The 16,511-nt window shown below is 44.0% G+C and overlaps 1 protein-coding gene across 5 annotated transcripts in view; it reads right to left on the bottom strand.

Annotated features, from left to right (window-relative positions):
* OSBPL8 (oxysterol binding protein like 8) overlaps window positions 1–16,511 on the bottom strand; it is a 228,010-nt gene that overhangs the window by 95,708 nt on the left and 115,791 nt on the right. The gene's annotated exons all lie outside the window — the stretch shown is intronic.

The raw sequence follows: 16,511 nt of genomic DNA, 5'->3' as shown, positions 1-16,511 counted from the left end.
TCCTGTATCGTATCAGATGGATGAACATTCAGATGGTGAATAAATATTGAAATGTCCTTCTGTTTGGGTAGAAGTGAAGTTTAATCATTTAGAACCTTGCCATCTGTACAAAGTCTGAAAGTATGTTCATTTTGGAAAATGAATAAGTTTGAGTTTTTGCAGATCATTTTTTATATGTGATGTGTAAACTTGGGAAAGGTCAGCACAGCCATCTTATAGACTAAAGTCCTAGACAAGGCAGGTTACAAAACTATGAAGGCAAATAGGGCTATGTTCACACATGCGTCAGGAGATCTGTTTTCCCCACTCACCACCTCTATCTGGGAGCAGAAGAACCAAACAGCGGAATAGGTGGCCTCAATTAATGTCAGTAAGTTCCTGGCATGGTGTCATTTTGCTCAACTTTACTGTATTGTTGTTATTTTTTTTTGTCCAGTTATTTAAAACAATCTGCAATGGAAGCCCCCAACTGATCCGCCAACGCAGAAGTAATAAGAACTGAAGACTTGGTAGGGATCATCCCTGATAGGAATGAGTCTTTAGGGTAAAGGAACTGTACTTTGTCACTTCGTAGAGACTATAACAATATTCATCTTTACATAGCATCAACAAATTCACTGGCACTTTAAATGGAGGGGTTGTAGTACTGTGTCCAAACAATATATCGAGTTAAATTATGAGCAATGTTTCCTTCCTTGTCTGAAAAAGATTAGGGTGTGAGGTATAGCACTCTGCAGACATTATCCATACATATCCCCCTATGCTAGTATATTAAAGTGGTTTCTATTCTACTTCTATTAAAAAATCTTAATCCTTCCAATAGTTATTAGTTTCTGAGTTGTTTTTTTCTGTCTAACTGCTTTCTGATGACTCACGTCCCGGGAGCTGTGCAGTTCCTATGGGGATATTCTCCCATCATGCACAGCTCCCGGGACGTGACATCATCATTGAGCAGTTAGAAAACTTCAGAAGCTAATAACTATTGGAAGGATTAAGATTTTTTAATAGAAGTAATTTACAAATCTGTTTAACTTTCCGGAGCCAGTTGATATATATATATAAAAAAGTTTTGCCTGGAATACCCCTTTAACCCCTTAAGGACCCAGCCATTTTACACCTCAGGACCCGGCCTTTTTTTGCACATCTGACCACTGTCACTTTAAACATTAATAACTCTGGGATGCTTTTAGTTATCATTCTGATTCCGAGATTGTTTTTTCGTGACATATTCTACTTTAACATAGTGGTAAAATTTTGTGGTAACTTGCATCCTTTCTTGGTGAAAAATCCCCAAATTTTATGAAAAATTTGAAAATTTTGCATTTTTCTAACTTTGAAGCTCTCTGCTTGTAAGGAAAATGGATATTCCAAATAATTTATTTTTTTATTCACATATACAATATGTCTACTTTATGTTTGCATCATAAAATTGACGTGTTTTTACTTTTGGAAGACACCAGAAGGCTTCAAAGTTCAGCAGCAATTTTCCAATTTTTCACAAAATTTCCAAACTCACAATTTTTCATGGACCAGTTCAGGTTTGAAGTGGATTTGAAGGGTCTTCATTTTATAAATACCCCACAAATGACCCCATTATAAAAACTGCACCCCCCAAAGTATTCAAAATGACATTCAGTCCGCGTTTTAACCCTTTAGGTGTTTCACAGGAATAGCAGCAAAGTGAAGGACAAAATTCACAATCTCCATTTTTTACACTCGCATGTTCTTGTAGACCCAATTTTTGAATTTTTACAAGGGGAAAAGGGAGAAAATGTATACTTATATTTGTAGCCCAATTTCTCTCGAGTAACCACATACCTCATATGTCTATGTAAAGTGTTCGGCGGGCGCAATAGAGGGCTCAGAAGCGAAGGAGCGACAAGGGGATTTTGGAGAGTACGTTTTTTTTAAATGGTTTTTGGGGGGCATGTTGCATTTAGGAAGCCCCTATGGTGCCAGAACAGCAAAAATCCCCCACATGGCATACCATTTTGGAAATTAGACCCCTTGAGGTACGTAACAAGGAATAAAGTGAGCCGTAATACCCCACAGGTGTTTCACGACTTTTGCATATGTAAAAAAATAAAAATAAAATTTCACTAAAATGTGTGTTTCCCCCCAAATTTCACATTTTTGCAAGGGTTAATAGCAGAAAATACCCCCCAAACATTGTAACCCCATCTGTTCTGAGTATGAAGGTACCCCATAAGTTGACCTGAGGTGTACTATGGGTGAACTACAATGCTCAGAAGAGAAGGAGTCATATTTGGCTTTTTGAGAGCAAATTTTGCTCGGGGGCATGTCGCATTTAGGAAGCCCCTATGGTGCCAGGACAGCAAAAAAAAAACACATGGCATACCATTTTGGAAACTAGACCCCTCGGGGAACGTAACAAGAAATAAAGTGAGCCTTAATACCCCACAGGGGTTTAACGACTTTTGCATACGTAAAAAAAAAAAATAAAAAAAATCACTAAAAGGTGTGTTTCCCCCCCAAATTTCACATTTTTGCAAGGGTTAATAGCAGAAAATACCCCCCAATATTTGTAACCCCTTCTCTTCTGAGTATGGAGGTACCCCAAAAGTTGACCTGAAGTGCACTACGGGCGAACTACAATGCTCAGAAGAGAAGGAGTCATATTTGGCTTTTTGAGAGCAAATTTTGCTCGGGGGGCATGTCGCATTTAGGAAGCCCATATGGTGCCAGGACAGCAAAATAACCCCCACATGGCATACAATTTTGGAAACTAGACCCCTTGAGGAACGTAAGAAGGCATAAAGTGAGCATTTACCCCCCACTGGTGTCTGTCATATCTTTGGAACAGTGGGCTGTACAACATTTTTAATTTGCACAGCCCACTCTTCCAAAGATCTGTCAGACACCAGTGGGGTGTAAATTCTCACTGCACCCCTCATTACATTCCGTGAGGGGTGTAGTTTCCGAAATGGGGTCACATGTGGGGTTTTGTTTTTTTTGCGTTTGTCAAAACCGCTGTAACAATCAGCCACCCCTGTGCAAATCACCTCAAATGTACATGGCGCACTCTCCCTTCTGGGCCTTGTTGTGCGCCCCCAGAGCACTTTGCGCCCACATATGGGGTATCTCTGTACTCGGGAGAAATTGCGTTACAAATTTTGGGGGGCTTTTTTCCCCTTTACCTCTTGTCAAAATGAAAAGTATAGGGCAACACCAGCATGTTAGTGTAAAAAATTTATTTTTTTTACACTAACATGCTGGTGTAGACCCCAACTTCACCTTTTCATAAGGGGTGAAAGGAGAAAAAGACCCCCAAGATTTGTTAGGCAATTTCTCCCGAGTACGGAGATACCCCATATGTGACCCTAAACTGTTGCCTTGAAATACGACAGGGCTCCAAAGTGAGAGCGCCCTGCGCATTTGAGGCCTGAATTAGGGATTTGCATAGGGGTGGACATAGGGGTATTCTACGCCAGTGATTCCCAAACAGGGTGCCTCCAGCTGTTGCAAAACTCCCAGCATGCCTGGACAGTCAACGGCTGTCCGGCAATACTGGGAGTTGTTGTTTTGCAACAGCTGGAGGCTCCATTTTGGAAAGAGTGGCGTACCAGGCGTTTTTCATTTTTATTTGGGAGGGAGGGGGGCTGTGTAGGGGTATGTGTATATGTAGTGTTTTTTACTTTTTATTTTATTTTGTGGTAGTGTAGTGTAGTGTTTTTAGGGTACAGTCGCACGGGCAGGGGGGGTTACAGCCAGTTTGAGCTGCCGCGCAAAATTTGCTGCATTGCAAACTTGCAGCCCGATACTCACTGTAAGTTGCCTGCCCATGTGAGTGTACCCTGTACATTCACAGGGGGGACCTTCAGCTGTTGCAAAACTACTACTCCCAGCATGCCTGAGAATGTTTGGGAGTTGTGGTTTTGCAACAGCTGGAGGCACACGGGTTGGGAAACACTGAGTTAGGAAACAATGTTTCCCAACCAGTGTGCCTCCAGCTGTTGCAAAACCACAACTCCCAAACATTCTCAGGCATGCTGGGAGTAGTAGTTCGGCAACATCTTTAGAGCCAGATGTTGCCGAACTACAACTCCCAGCATGCTTGGAGTTGTAGTTTTGCAACATCTGGAGGACTAGTTTGCAGACCACTAATACAGTGGTTCCCAATCTGTGCCCTTCCAGATGTTGCAAAACTACAACCCCCAGTATGCCAAAACTGTCCAGGCATGCTGGGAGTTGTAGTTCTGCAACATCTGAAGGGCCAGATGTTACAGCACTACAACTCCCAGCATGCCTGGACAGTAAGGGCATGCTGAGGATGTGCAGTTTTGCAACATCTAGAAGGGCACAGTGGTCCAAAAACTGTGGACCTCCAGATGTTGCAAAACTGCAACTCCCAGCATGCCCAGACGCCAAGGGCTGTCTGGGCATGCTGGGAGTTGTAGTTTACAGGGTCCTATTACAGCAATGCATGTCGCTTTACGGCGACGTGCATTGCTGTAAAGGGCCCGACCGCGGCTGAAGATCAACTCACCTGTCGCCGCCGCCGCCATCTTCCTCGTCTGGATCCGGGTCTTCAGGGACGAGGTAAGTATCGGGGCCGGTCCCCAGCACTCCCCCGTCCCCCGCCGCGTCCTCCGGTCTTCCTCCCGTCCTCTCCGGACTTTCAGGGGCCGGGCAGGACGGGAGGAAGTAACCACCCCCCCCCCCCCCCTCCTGCGATTGGTCGGTTAACTAACCGACAGATCGCAGGGTATAGGAGGAGGTGGCAGGCTTGCCACCTCGCTCCTATACGTTAGCATGGTCCTGGCTGTCAGTGACAGCCGGGATCATGCGAAATTACCGGGCGGTCGGGTCCCAGAGACCCGATCAGCCCGGTATCGCCGCAGATCGCAAGGGCGATTTCCCTTGCGATTTGCGGCGATCGCCGACATGGGGGGCCTACATGGCCCCGCTCGGCGTTTGCCCTGGATGCCTGCTGAAGGATTTCAGCAGGCATCCAGTTCCGATCTCTGCCCGGCGAGCGGCAGAGACCGGAAAACGCCAGGACGTACGGGGACGTCCTGGGTCCTTAAGGCCCAGGGTGCGGGGACGTCCCCGTACGTCCTGGGTCCTTAAGAGGTTAAGTCCAATTTTCTTTTTTCCCTCCCCTTTTTGGTTTAGCTCCAATACACACAAAAGGGAATAAACGTGTTACTGCAATCCTTTTCTTGAAAAATTTCAGGGGTGCCAACATTTACGGCCATGACTGTATTTCAGTGGGGCAATGAAGTGGCCAGGCATAGAACTGCAGGGAGTGGGGGGTACCTTATAACCAAATATTAGACATATTTTTAGGTGGGATCAAGAGTTTTTCTCCTTTGGATTTGGGGGGGGGGGGGGGATTTGCATACACTTAGAAATAAATTCACAGGAATTGGGGTTAATTTTGCAAAATTAAGCCCTGCAATTCAAAGTCTCATTGACTAATAGGCTTTTCCGGGCAGATTCCGCCATGTTAATTCTTCCAGAGGATTCCAGATCAGGTACGGACCTTTCAATTGAGATCAATAAAATTCTTCTTTCTGCAACTGGATTCAGCTCAGATATTCTGAGCGGGATATCCGTATTGTGTAGAGATGAGCGAACTTCCAGTAATTCGATTTGTCACAAACTTCTCGGCTTGGCAGTTGCTGACTTTAGCCTGCATAAATTAGTGCAGCTTTCAGGTGCTCTGGTGGGCTGGAAAAGGTGGATACAGTCCTAGGAGACTCTCTTCTAGGACTGTATCCACATTTTCCAGCCCACCGGAGCACCTGAAAGATGAACTAATTTATGCAGGCTAAAGTCAGCAACTGCCAAGCCGAGAAGTTTGTGACAAATCGAATTACTGGAAGTTTGCTCATCTCTAGTAGTGTGCATGGGCCCTAACAGTAATAAACACTGATCTGTTTATTATTCACCATCATACATTTGTTCATACTGTATGTGTTAATCTTAGGCAATCCCACTAAAACATTACAGCCTAAAATAAATTAGCGTTTAGTCTAAAATGGATTATCAATACATAAAAGAAAAGGTTAAAGAATGAATTGTGAACAGCTTTAAAGTCTCGACACACCACACATAAGGTATAATTTAAGTCACTAAGCCTTTTTATCTTATATCCAGAGTCTTTAGCAAATCAGTTTCCTATTCAGTAGATGCTACACCGTGTACAAAATGTTCACATACAGAAATAATGGTCTGCAACAGTTAGAAGTGACAAGCCTCCTCAGTTATTTGTCACTTTGTTGTGAAGTCTAGTGTAACTACAGTAGAATACTGCACCTTTTCTCAGAAAAGCTGTACACATAAAAACCTCAAAATATGTTGAAGCTATTCAAGTTTTGGAAATTTTATGTAAAAAAACTGAAGGAAATGAAAAATTTACCCACTGTGCATATGTGTACAAGCAAACATGTATTTGGTAGTGGACAAAAAAAAACTGGGAAAATAGAAAGAAGTAGGAATGCAACTTTTGACTACACAGGATTTGTTAATATCTTAAGGAGAAAAAAAAATAGTTAAACAGGCATGGCCCCACATCAATCCTATGATCTTATTCCTTCTCAGCAGAATTTTAGAAACTAACAGGTTGCTAGTGTACCTTTTGATCAAAATGTGTAATTCCTCTCGCCACGTCAAGGCCACCTGATAAGAGTGGTTCCCTAAACCAACACTGGCATAGTGTTGGGTGGCAACCACCACTGCTGTGACACCAAGCCCAAAGGGTGAATGACCGAGGGGCCAGGCAGCCCCACTGCTGCTTGACCAAGCCCCTTTAAATTCTCAGCAGATCCTACACAACATCGCTGCTGGTCAATGTAATACAAGATCTAATAGCTTTAATCACTTCAACCAATAATTAAATACTGAAACTCTTTATGGTGTTTCCTGTATTTGCGAGAACAAAGAAAAAAGTAAGGCATATGTAATTTAGAAAATCCACTCTACAGTCCGAGCGATCAGTACTGCTACCCTCATAATTCCTCCATACCTGCGGTTAGCATACGGTGGTGTTTACTTTCAAGTCTACAAGTAAACCATCCAAGAATAAAGAAATTAGCAGGGAGAGTGACTGGTACCAAAGACATTTGTTTCTTCCTGGAAGAAACATTTAGGACCAAAAATTGGTACTAGTGGAAGTCCCACTTCTTTACCCTTAGTAATGTAGAATTTAGTACAAAAACAAACACTTGAAAGTCTTCAATGACTTCTCCTTACTACATGAGTGATGTTAGGCTAAGTTCACATGTATGGGGCATTAGACAGTTTTTTTTTCTTTTCTTCAATTTTTGCCACGTGTGACCGGACCTAAAACCGTTTTATACCGCTGTTTTTGGTCTGGTCAGAAAATTGGATATGGGGCAAAAATGAGCCGCCCAGAGTCACTATCATACTCCGGTCAGCTCAAATGACCGTATCATTAAAACATAGTGTGAACACAGCCATATACAGGTTCTTCTCAAAAAAATTGCATATTGTGCTAAAGTTCATTATTTTCCATAATGTAATGTTAAAAATTTAACTTTCATATATTTTAGATTCATTGCACACCAACTGAAATATTTCAGGTCTTTTATTGGTTTAATACTGATGATTTTGGCAAACAGCTCATGAAAACCCCAAATTCTTATCTCAAAAAATTAGCATATCATGAAAAGGTTCTCTAAACGAGCTATTAACCTAATCATCTGAATCAACTAATTAACTCTAAACACCTGCAAAAGAATCCCGAGGCTTTTAAAAACTCCCAGCCTGGTTCATTACTCAAAACCGTAATCATGGGTAAGACTGCCGACCTGACTGCTGTCCAGAAGGCCATCATTGACACCCTCAAGCAAGAGGGTAAGACACAGAAAGAAGTTTATGAACAAATAGGCTGTTCCCAGAGTGCTGTATCAAGGCACCTCAGTGGGAAGTCTGTGGGAAGGAAAAAATGTGGCAGAAAACACTCCACAACGAGAAGAGGTGATCGGACCCTGAGGAAGATTGTGGAGAAGGACCGATTCCAGACCATGGGGGACCTGCGGAAGCAGTGGACTGAGTCTGGAGTAGAAACATCCAGAGCCACTGTGCACAGACGTGTGCAGGAAATGGGCTACAGGTGCCGCATTCCCCAGGTCAAGCCACTTGTGAACCAGAAACAGTGGCAGAAGCCCCTGATCTGGGCTACAGAGAAGCAGCACTGGACTGTTGCTTAGTGGTCCAAAGTACTTTTTTCGGATGAAAGCGAATTTTGCACGTCATTCGGAAATCAAGGTGCCAGAGTCTGGAAGAAGACTGGGGAGAAGGAAATGCCAAAATGCCTTAAGTTCAGTGTCAAGTACCCACAGTCAGTGATGGTCTGGGGTGCCATGTCAGCTGCTGGTGTTGGTCCACTGTGTTTTATCAAGGGCAGGGTCAATGCAGCTAGCTATTAGGAGATTTTGGAGCACTTCATGCTTCCATCTGCTGAAAAGCTTTATGGAGATGAAGATTTCATTTTTAAGCATGACCTGGCACCTGCTCACAGTGCCAAAACCACTGGTAAATGGTTTACTGACCATGGTATTACTGTGCTCAATTGGCCTGCCAATTCTCCTGACCTGAACCCCATAGAGAATCTGTGGGATATTGTGAAGAGAAAGTTGAGAGACGCAAGACCCAACAATCTGGATGAGCTTAAGCCTGCTATCGAAGAATCCAGGGCCTCCATAACACCTCAGCAGTGCCGCAGGCTTACTGCCTCCATGCCACGCCACACTGAAACAGTCATTTCTGCAAAAGGATTCCCGACCAAGTATTGAGTGCCTAACTGAACATAATTATTTGAAGGTTGACTTTTTTTTGTATTAAAAACACTTTTCTTTTATTGGTCGGATGAAATATGCTAATTTTTTGAGATATGAATTTTGGGTTTTCATGAGCTGTATGCCAAAATCATCAGTATTAAAACAATAAAAGACCTGAAATATTTCAGTTGGTGTGCAATGAATCTAAAATATATGAAAGTTTAATTTTTATCATTACATTATGGAAAATAATGAACTTTAGCACAATATGCTAATTTTTGGAGAAGAACCTGTATACATATATATATATACATATATATATATATATATAAAATATTACTCAGCCTTTTCACACTATTTGTAATAACAGAAGGTCAGACACAGATGGTGTTCTCCTATCCAGCATATAGACCAGTCTTACAATGCAATTGACACGCTGGAGGCCAGGAAAAAAATGAGATCTGCTCTTGCACCATTTTCTCCCTGGAATTTTTAGTAGTATGCTGAAAGTTAACTGAGCCAAACAAATACATGAGTTCTTACAGATGAAGATGGAAAAACTGATTGCGCAAACAAACCCACACGTGGATTGCACAAACATATCCACATGTGTAAACATTCCTTTTCACCTAAGTGCTACAGAAAAGAGCTCTCCTCTGCTCTCCCTTGCACTTATGTTCCTCAAAACGATTTCCTCATGGCTAGAAGTGGAAATCAAGTCGCCTCATGGGAAAAACAAATATAAATAATTGATTTGTACAAACAAAATTTGTAAACCCCAAATAATGTATTGGTAAAGTATAGACAACTGTCAATGTCTGAATAAGCAAAAGTACAGCTGGTGATAAAAGATGAACTTGATAAACTTGGTCCCAATTTATTTGCGTTGAATCGCTATTAAAAACGGCTATTTTCTGGCCTACAAGGAGCCTCAATAGGGGTGTAGAACACTTTGCCTTGCTGTAACACGCATAGGGTGAGTGCTTGGTTAGTGAAGTAATTCAGTATGACATGCAGATTACAGGCATCGCTATTAGAATCACTGTTGCAAAGCGGCACAATGACAGAGCCTGGAAGAGGCATAAGTATGAGTAGACCATAGTGGCTGAATGACGCAGCGTATAGGTGGCGGCAGCATGAGGAGAACATATAGTGGTTAAATGACACAGCCTAGAGTTGGCAGCAGCATGAGGACACCATATAGTGGCTGAATGACACAGCTTGAAGTTAATGGCAGCATGAGGAGACCATATAGTGGCTTAATGACACAGTCTGGAGGTGGCAGCAGCATGAGGAGAACATATGGTGGCAGAATAAGACAGCCTGGATGTGGCAGCAGCAGCATCAGGAGTCCTAAAAGTAAGGCAATACCAGTAATCGGTGACAAAGGTGGGTGAAAAAAGGAGAACTTGGCATCAGATGTGTGGCATCAGGCAGGATCAGAATAGTAGCTGAGGCAGGTAGACAGAAGAAAACTGTATCTCTTGTATAAGTGTTAGTGTACACAAGTAAGTATTGAGGATATGCATTAAACAAAATGTTAAATCAAACAAAAGGAAAGGTGTGCAAAAAACATCATGTGCGACCTACACCACCAAGTATTGATGTGATGCAAAGACCTCTAAGAGGTGGAAGGGAACAACGTATGGTCCATTGTAACCAGTGGGGGTAAAAACTTCCCCTGTAAGGACCTACTCTCGCATTATTAATTCCCTTCTTGGCAATAGTTACTCGCCCTAAAAAGGGTGGCCCCACACAGGAACCTCTCCCCATTTCCACCTACAAACACTGCCATTTCCCAGGGTTTTTAGGGGGAAATAAGGATTGGTTTCTGTGTGGGGCCACCCTTTTTAGAGTAACAATTGCCAAGGACAGAATTAATAGGGCGAGAGTAGGGCCTTACAGGGCAAGTTTTTACTCCCACCGGTTACAATGGACCATACGTTGTTCCCTTCCACCCTTTAGAGGTCTTTGCATCACATCAATACTCAGTGGTGTAGGTGGCACATTGTGTTTTTTGCACACCATTCCTTTTGTTTGATTTAAAAAAAAAAATTTGGGATCCATATATTTTAACCTAAGCATTTTATTAAAAGTTTTACATAATAAATATCCTCAATACTTGCTTGTGGTCTGATGCGGAGGAATATCTTTAACTGGGTACCAGCACGTTAAATATGTTCTGCACTATCCATATTTGTGAAGAGTTGGTGTGGCACCATGGTCAATCTACTCTGATGCATCAGGCATTGGTGGGTGAAAATCCTGGCTGATCCATCCCTGATTCATCTTCACAAAGGTCAGTCTCTCCAAATATTCTGTGGACAGACTAGTTCTCCTTGGGGTTACTATGGCCCATGCCGCACTAAACACCCACTCTGATGGCACACTACTGGCCAGGCAGGACAGCTTTTCCAGGGCAAACTCTGCTAGTTACGGCCACAAATCAAGTTTGGCTGCCCAGAAGTCCAGCGGCTCTGCAAGGTGTGTTGGCATGGTCATGTCAAGGTATGCCCCACCTGCTGGTTCAGGTCCTGATTCAGGTCTACTTGCTGCTGATAAGTTGCTTCACTATGCGGGTGAAGAAAGCTACTAATCAGCAACTGTAGACTCAGGCTGCTGATGCTGGAGCTGGTAATGCTCTTGCCACCCCACCCATCCCCAGCAGCCATGGCAGTGGAAGGTGAGCGCAGAGGGCCCCCCCAGTCAGACCTGCATGAGAATGGACGATGGCGCAGATAGGCATAGGCCAACTGACTACGTAGGATGTCTCTGTAGGCCAGTTTTGTCCTCCCTCTCAGTTGGTGTAAAAAAGGCCCCATTTTGTGCCGGTAGTGAGGGTCCAATAAGGTGGAGAGCCAGAAGTCATCCCACTACCGAATGGTGACAATTCGGCAGTCACTAAGCAAGCGAGCATGCATCGTGCCATTTGTGAAAGTGACTCTGAGGGACTCCCAGCCTCCATCTCCACTGCATACTGCAACGGTGTGTCTGGGTCCTCTGTCTCACCTTCCTCATAACCCTCTAGCTCCTTAACCCTTTAAGGACAGAGGGTTTTTCCGTTTTTGCATTTTCGTTTTTTCCTCCTTGCCTTTGCCTTTAAAAAATCATAACTTTCAATTTTGCACTTAAAAATCCATATGATGACTTATTTTTTGCGCCACCAATTCTACTTTGTAATGACGTCAGTCATTTTGCCCAAAAATCTACGGCAAAACGAAAAAAAAAAAATCATTGTGAGACAACATTTTTAGAAAAAAACGCTGTTTTGTAACTTTTGGGGGCTTCCGTTTCTACGTAGTAAATTTTTCGGTAAAAATGACACCTTATCTTTATTCTGTAGGTCCATACGATTAAAATGATACCCTACTTATATAGGTTTGATTTGGTCGTACTTCTGGAAAAAATCATAACTACATGCAGGAAAATTAATACGTTTAAAATTGTCATCTTCTGACCCCTAACACTTTTTTTTTTGCGCATATGGGGCGGTATGAGGGCTCGTGATCTGAAGTTTTTAGCAGTACCTTTTTGCATTGATAGGACTTATTGATCGCTTTTTATTCCTTTTTTCATGATATAAAAAGTGACCAAAAATGCATTTTTTTTTGCGCGTACACCATTGACCGTGTGGTTTAATTAACGATATATTTTTAAAATTCGGACATTTCCGCACACGGCGATACCATGTGTGTTTATTTTTATTTACACAGTTTTTTTTTTTTTTTTTTATGGGAAAAGGGGGGTGATTCAAACTTTTAATAGGGAAGGGGTTAAATGATCTTTATTCACTTTTTTTTTCTGCAGTGTTATAGCTCCCATAGGGATCTATAACACTGCACACACTGATCTATTACATTGATCACTGGTTTCTCATAGGAAACCAGTTATCAATGATTCTGTCACTTGACAGCTCATGCCTGGATCTCAGGCACTGAGCAGTCATTCGGCGATCGGACAGCGAGGAGGCAGGTAGGGACCCTCCTGCTGTCCTGTAACCTGTTCGGGATGCCGCGATTTCGCCGTGGCTATCCCGAACAGCCCACTGAGCTAACCGGCATACTTTCACTTTAGACGCTGCATTCAACTTTGAACGCCGCGTCTAAAGGGTTAATAGCGCGCGGCACCACGATCAATGCTGCGCACTATTAGCCACGCCGTGGCCCCGCGTTATAGATCGGGAGTGGACACATGACATTCCAGTAAGTCATGTGTCCTTAAGGGGTTAAACTGCTCCTGCTCCCCACATGTGGCCGTGAGATGTAGGCGCCATGTCTCCAGTGCCCTGACCAGCCTTAGTTTTCAACACGTGTTGTAGTAAATAAAGCAGTGGAATGACGTTCATCCCGTAAACCTTGCGACTTACTAATAATGTGGCTTCCTCAAAGGGTCTGAGCAAACGGCAGGTGTCACGTATGAGCTGCCACTGGTTGACATTGAAGTTACACAGGGGAGTCCCCCTATCCACTTGGATCATCAAGAAATCGGTGATGGCTTTTCTCTGTTCGTATAGTCGGTCCAACATATGGAGGGTGGAATTCCAACATATGGAGGGTGGAATTCCAACGTGTGGAAAGGTCGCAAATCAGACTATGTTGGTGGATGCAGTTCTGATGCTGCAGCTCAAGGAGGGTGTGCTTTGCAATGCATGCAAAGTCTCCTTCCCATTGCAGATGGGGGGGGGGGGGGACACTTCAGGAACCGCTTGACAACCAGATTGTACATGTGTGCCATGCAGGGCGTATGTCTCAGGCTTCCTTGTCGCAGCGCAGACAAGATGTTCTTCCTGTTGTCGGTCACCATGGTTCCCATTCTCAGTTTTGGTGAAGTAAGCCACGATTCGATATCTTCATGAATGACTTTTAGCAGTTCCTCCCCTGTGACTCAGTTCACCAAGGCAAACCACGTGAAGAACAGGGTGACACCGCCGTGCCCTGCACACATGGTATGCTGGAGGGGCACTGAGACTTGCCCATACAGTGGAGGCTGCGCACACGGTGGAGGATGAGTCGCACACTATAACAGGACCAACGGCCTGAGAGCGTGGAGGAGGAAGGGGCGTGACCTGTTCAAGTTGCTGTTGTGGCTGTGCAAGAACCACATTCACCCAGTGGGCTGTAAGGGACATGTATTTTTCCTGACCGTAGTTACAGCTCCACACGAAGGCGCTGCCATGCACTTTGGTACACACCGATAGGCTCAAGGATTGGGCCTTTTTTTACCACAAAATTGTACAGGGTTGGTACTGCCTTCTTCGTAAAGAAAGGACGGCTTGAGACTCTCCACCTCGGCTCGGCACAAGCCATCAGATCCTTGAAAGGTGCAGAGTCCACCACTTGAAAAGGGAGGGACTGCAGCACCTGCAACTTGGACAGGAGCACATTCAGCTTCTGCGCCGTTGGATGAGTGGGCACATATTGTTGTCTCTTGGACATGGCTTCGCTGATGGCGGAATGACTGACTCAAAGTAGGAGGAGCAGGAGCATCTGGAGCGACAGCAGATAGGTATGACACTCAGCTCCCTTCGACTGAGGTGGTGGAGCCTTGGCTGGCTGTAACAGGGAGCGGCGTGCCACTGGGTGATGCAGCAGGTTGGACCACCACATATGAGCCACGGTTCTCCCACACCGCTTAATGGTGACACAGGGCCATAGTGTCAACATAGGGACCCTGGCCACGCTTCACCTTCTGCCAACACATCTTGCATGTGGCCATGTCAACCTCCTCCGGCTGCTTGATGAAAAACTGCCACACCGCCGAGTAGCTGATTTTCCCACCAAGAGACCGCACTGATTGACTGCTACTGCCGCCGACTCCAGGAACCCCTGTTTCACTACCTCCCTGGAAGGTAGGCTGCCATGAAGCAGGTGGTCTACCCCGGGCACGTTTGGCTTCAGACTTTCCACTTCTGCCACCATGCGGACTGCCAACCATGCTACCACCTTGCTGGCTCAGCTGCTGCCTCACGGGCAACCTGCAACCCTCTTTTCCTGATGATGATGATGATGAAGCCCCTTCTGCACCTGACTCCCAAGTGCGATCGGCTTCATCATCATCAAGTTGTGTCTGCACGTCACTGATGTCCTCCTCAGGTTCCTCAACCGTGTCTGCTTCAGGAGCCTGAACGCTCGCAACACCACCTTCCACGCCACTCTCCTCATCACTACTTGACCGCCTAGCGGAGGAAGCGGCGGATGTCTCCTCCACATCTTGGCTGGGCAGTAGCTACTGACTGTCCTCTAGATCATACTCACTAAATAGTAGTGCTGAACCCACAGCATAAGATACTTCTGTCAGGGAGGGAACAATAAGCAATAAGAGGACAGGGACTGCTCCCAGGCCATGCCAACTGAGGGTTGTGTGTGAGGAACCCGTTGACTGGGGGGGTTTCAGATGTCACTTGTGATGAAGTGGATGACCATGTTAATCAATCGATGACGGCAGATGGGTTGCTGGTCAAGACATGATCGCTAGCTGATACCGGGAGCTCAGGCCTCTCGCTGTGACTCCTGCTGCCACTTGCCCCTAGTCTGCTGCGACCTCTGTCCAATGAATTTAGGCCTCTGCCATCCTCTGTGCACGTCCTGGTACTTCTCTGCCTGACATACTTAGTGCGTATATGAGGGGAGTATAATATGCTCCAGTATACTTAAAACAGTATTTGTTCACAACACCAGCTGGTGTGTACTTTTGGCTGGCCTTTCACAGTATTTAGGCACTTAAACCCTTAAATAGGCACTGTCAGATACAAAAACTTTTGATATGTTGTAAAGCATGCAAAACCAATAGGTTTTGCAATTGCTTTCTTGGCTTTTTCAGTATGAAATACTGAAAATTTTCTACTCAAACAACTGTCCCCACTGGCTGCTTGGGCACATACTAGACCTGCTGTGTCCATGCATCATCACCTATGTCATAGACACACTTACTTGATTGACAGCTGTGAGCCCTGCGCTCACACTGCCAGTTTGTGTCCCGCTACTGTCAGTGAGGACAAGCTGGGAGTTATAGTTTTGCTAATGCTAGGGGAGATGTGAGCAGACAGCATACTGAGGGAGGGGGCGGAGACCTGCATAGGGAGGCCATGCCCCCTCCCTTTGAGAGGAATTCAGACTAGTGAGCTAAATTAAGAAAGTGTAATAAAATAAATAAATAAAAGCGCTAGACACAAGAATTTGAGGTACATGGTCAGGATTAAGTACTGAGTGATATTATTTTTTTTTAATTATTTTTGGTGGATCTGATGGGTACGCTTTAAGGACATAGCATTTTTCTGTTTTTCACTTTTGTTTTTTCCTCCTTACCTTTTAAAAATCCTAACCCTTTCAATTTTGCACCTAAAAATCCATATGATTGCTTATTTTTTGTGCCAGTAATTCTACTTTTTTACCCAAAAATCTATGGCGAAATGGGAAAAAAATCACTGTGCGACAAAATGGAAGAAAAAACTCCCTTTTGTAACTCTACGCAATACATCTTTATTTTGTAGGCCCATACGATTAAAATGATACTCTACTTCTATAGGTTTGATTTTGTATTATTTCTGAAAAAAATCATAGCTACATGCAAGAAAATGTATACCTTTAAAATTGTCCTTTTCTGACCCCTACAACTTTTTTTTTTCACGTACGGGGCCTCATTTTTTGCACCGTGATCTGAAGTTTTTATCGGTACCATTTTTGTTTTGATCTGACTTTTTGATCGCTTTTTATTCTTTTTCACATATATGTTTAGTTTTATTTA

Source organism: Hyla sarda, chromosome 4 (assembly GCF_029499605.1).
Source record: "Hyla sarda isolate aHylSar1 chromosome 4, aHylSar1.hap1, whole genome shotgun sequence".
In the NCBI taxonomy this organism is placed as follows: domain Eukaryota; kingdom Metazoa; phylum Chordata; class Amphibia; order Anura; family Hylidae; genus Hyla; species Hyla sarda.
Note: the sequence above shows the minus strand (reverse complement) of the source record. Positions and strands in the feature narration are given on the sequence as shown.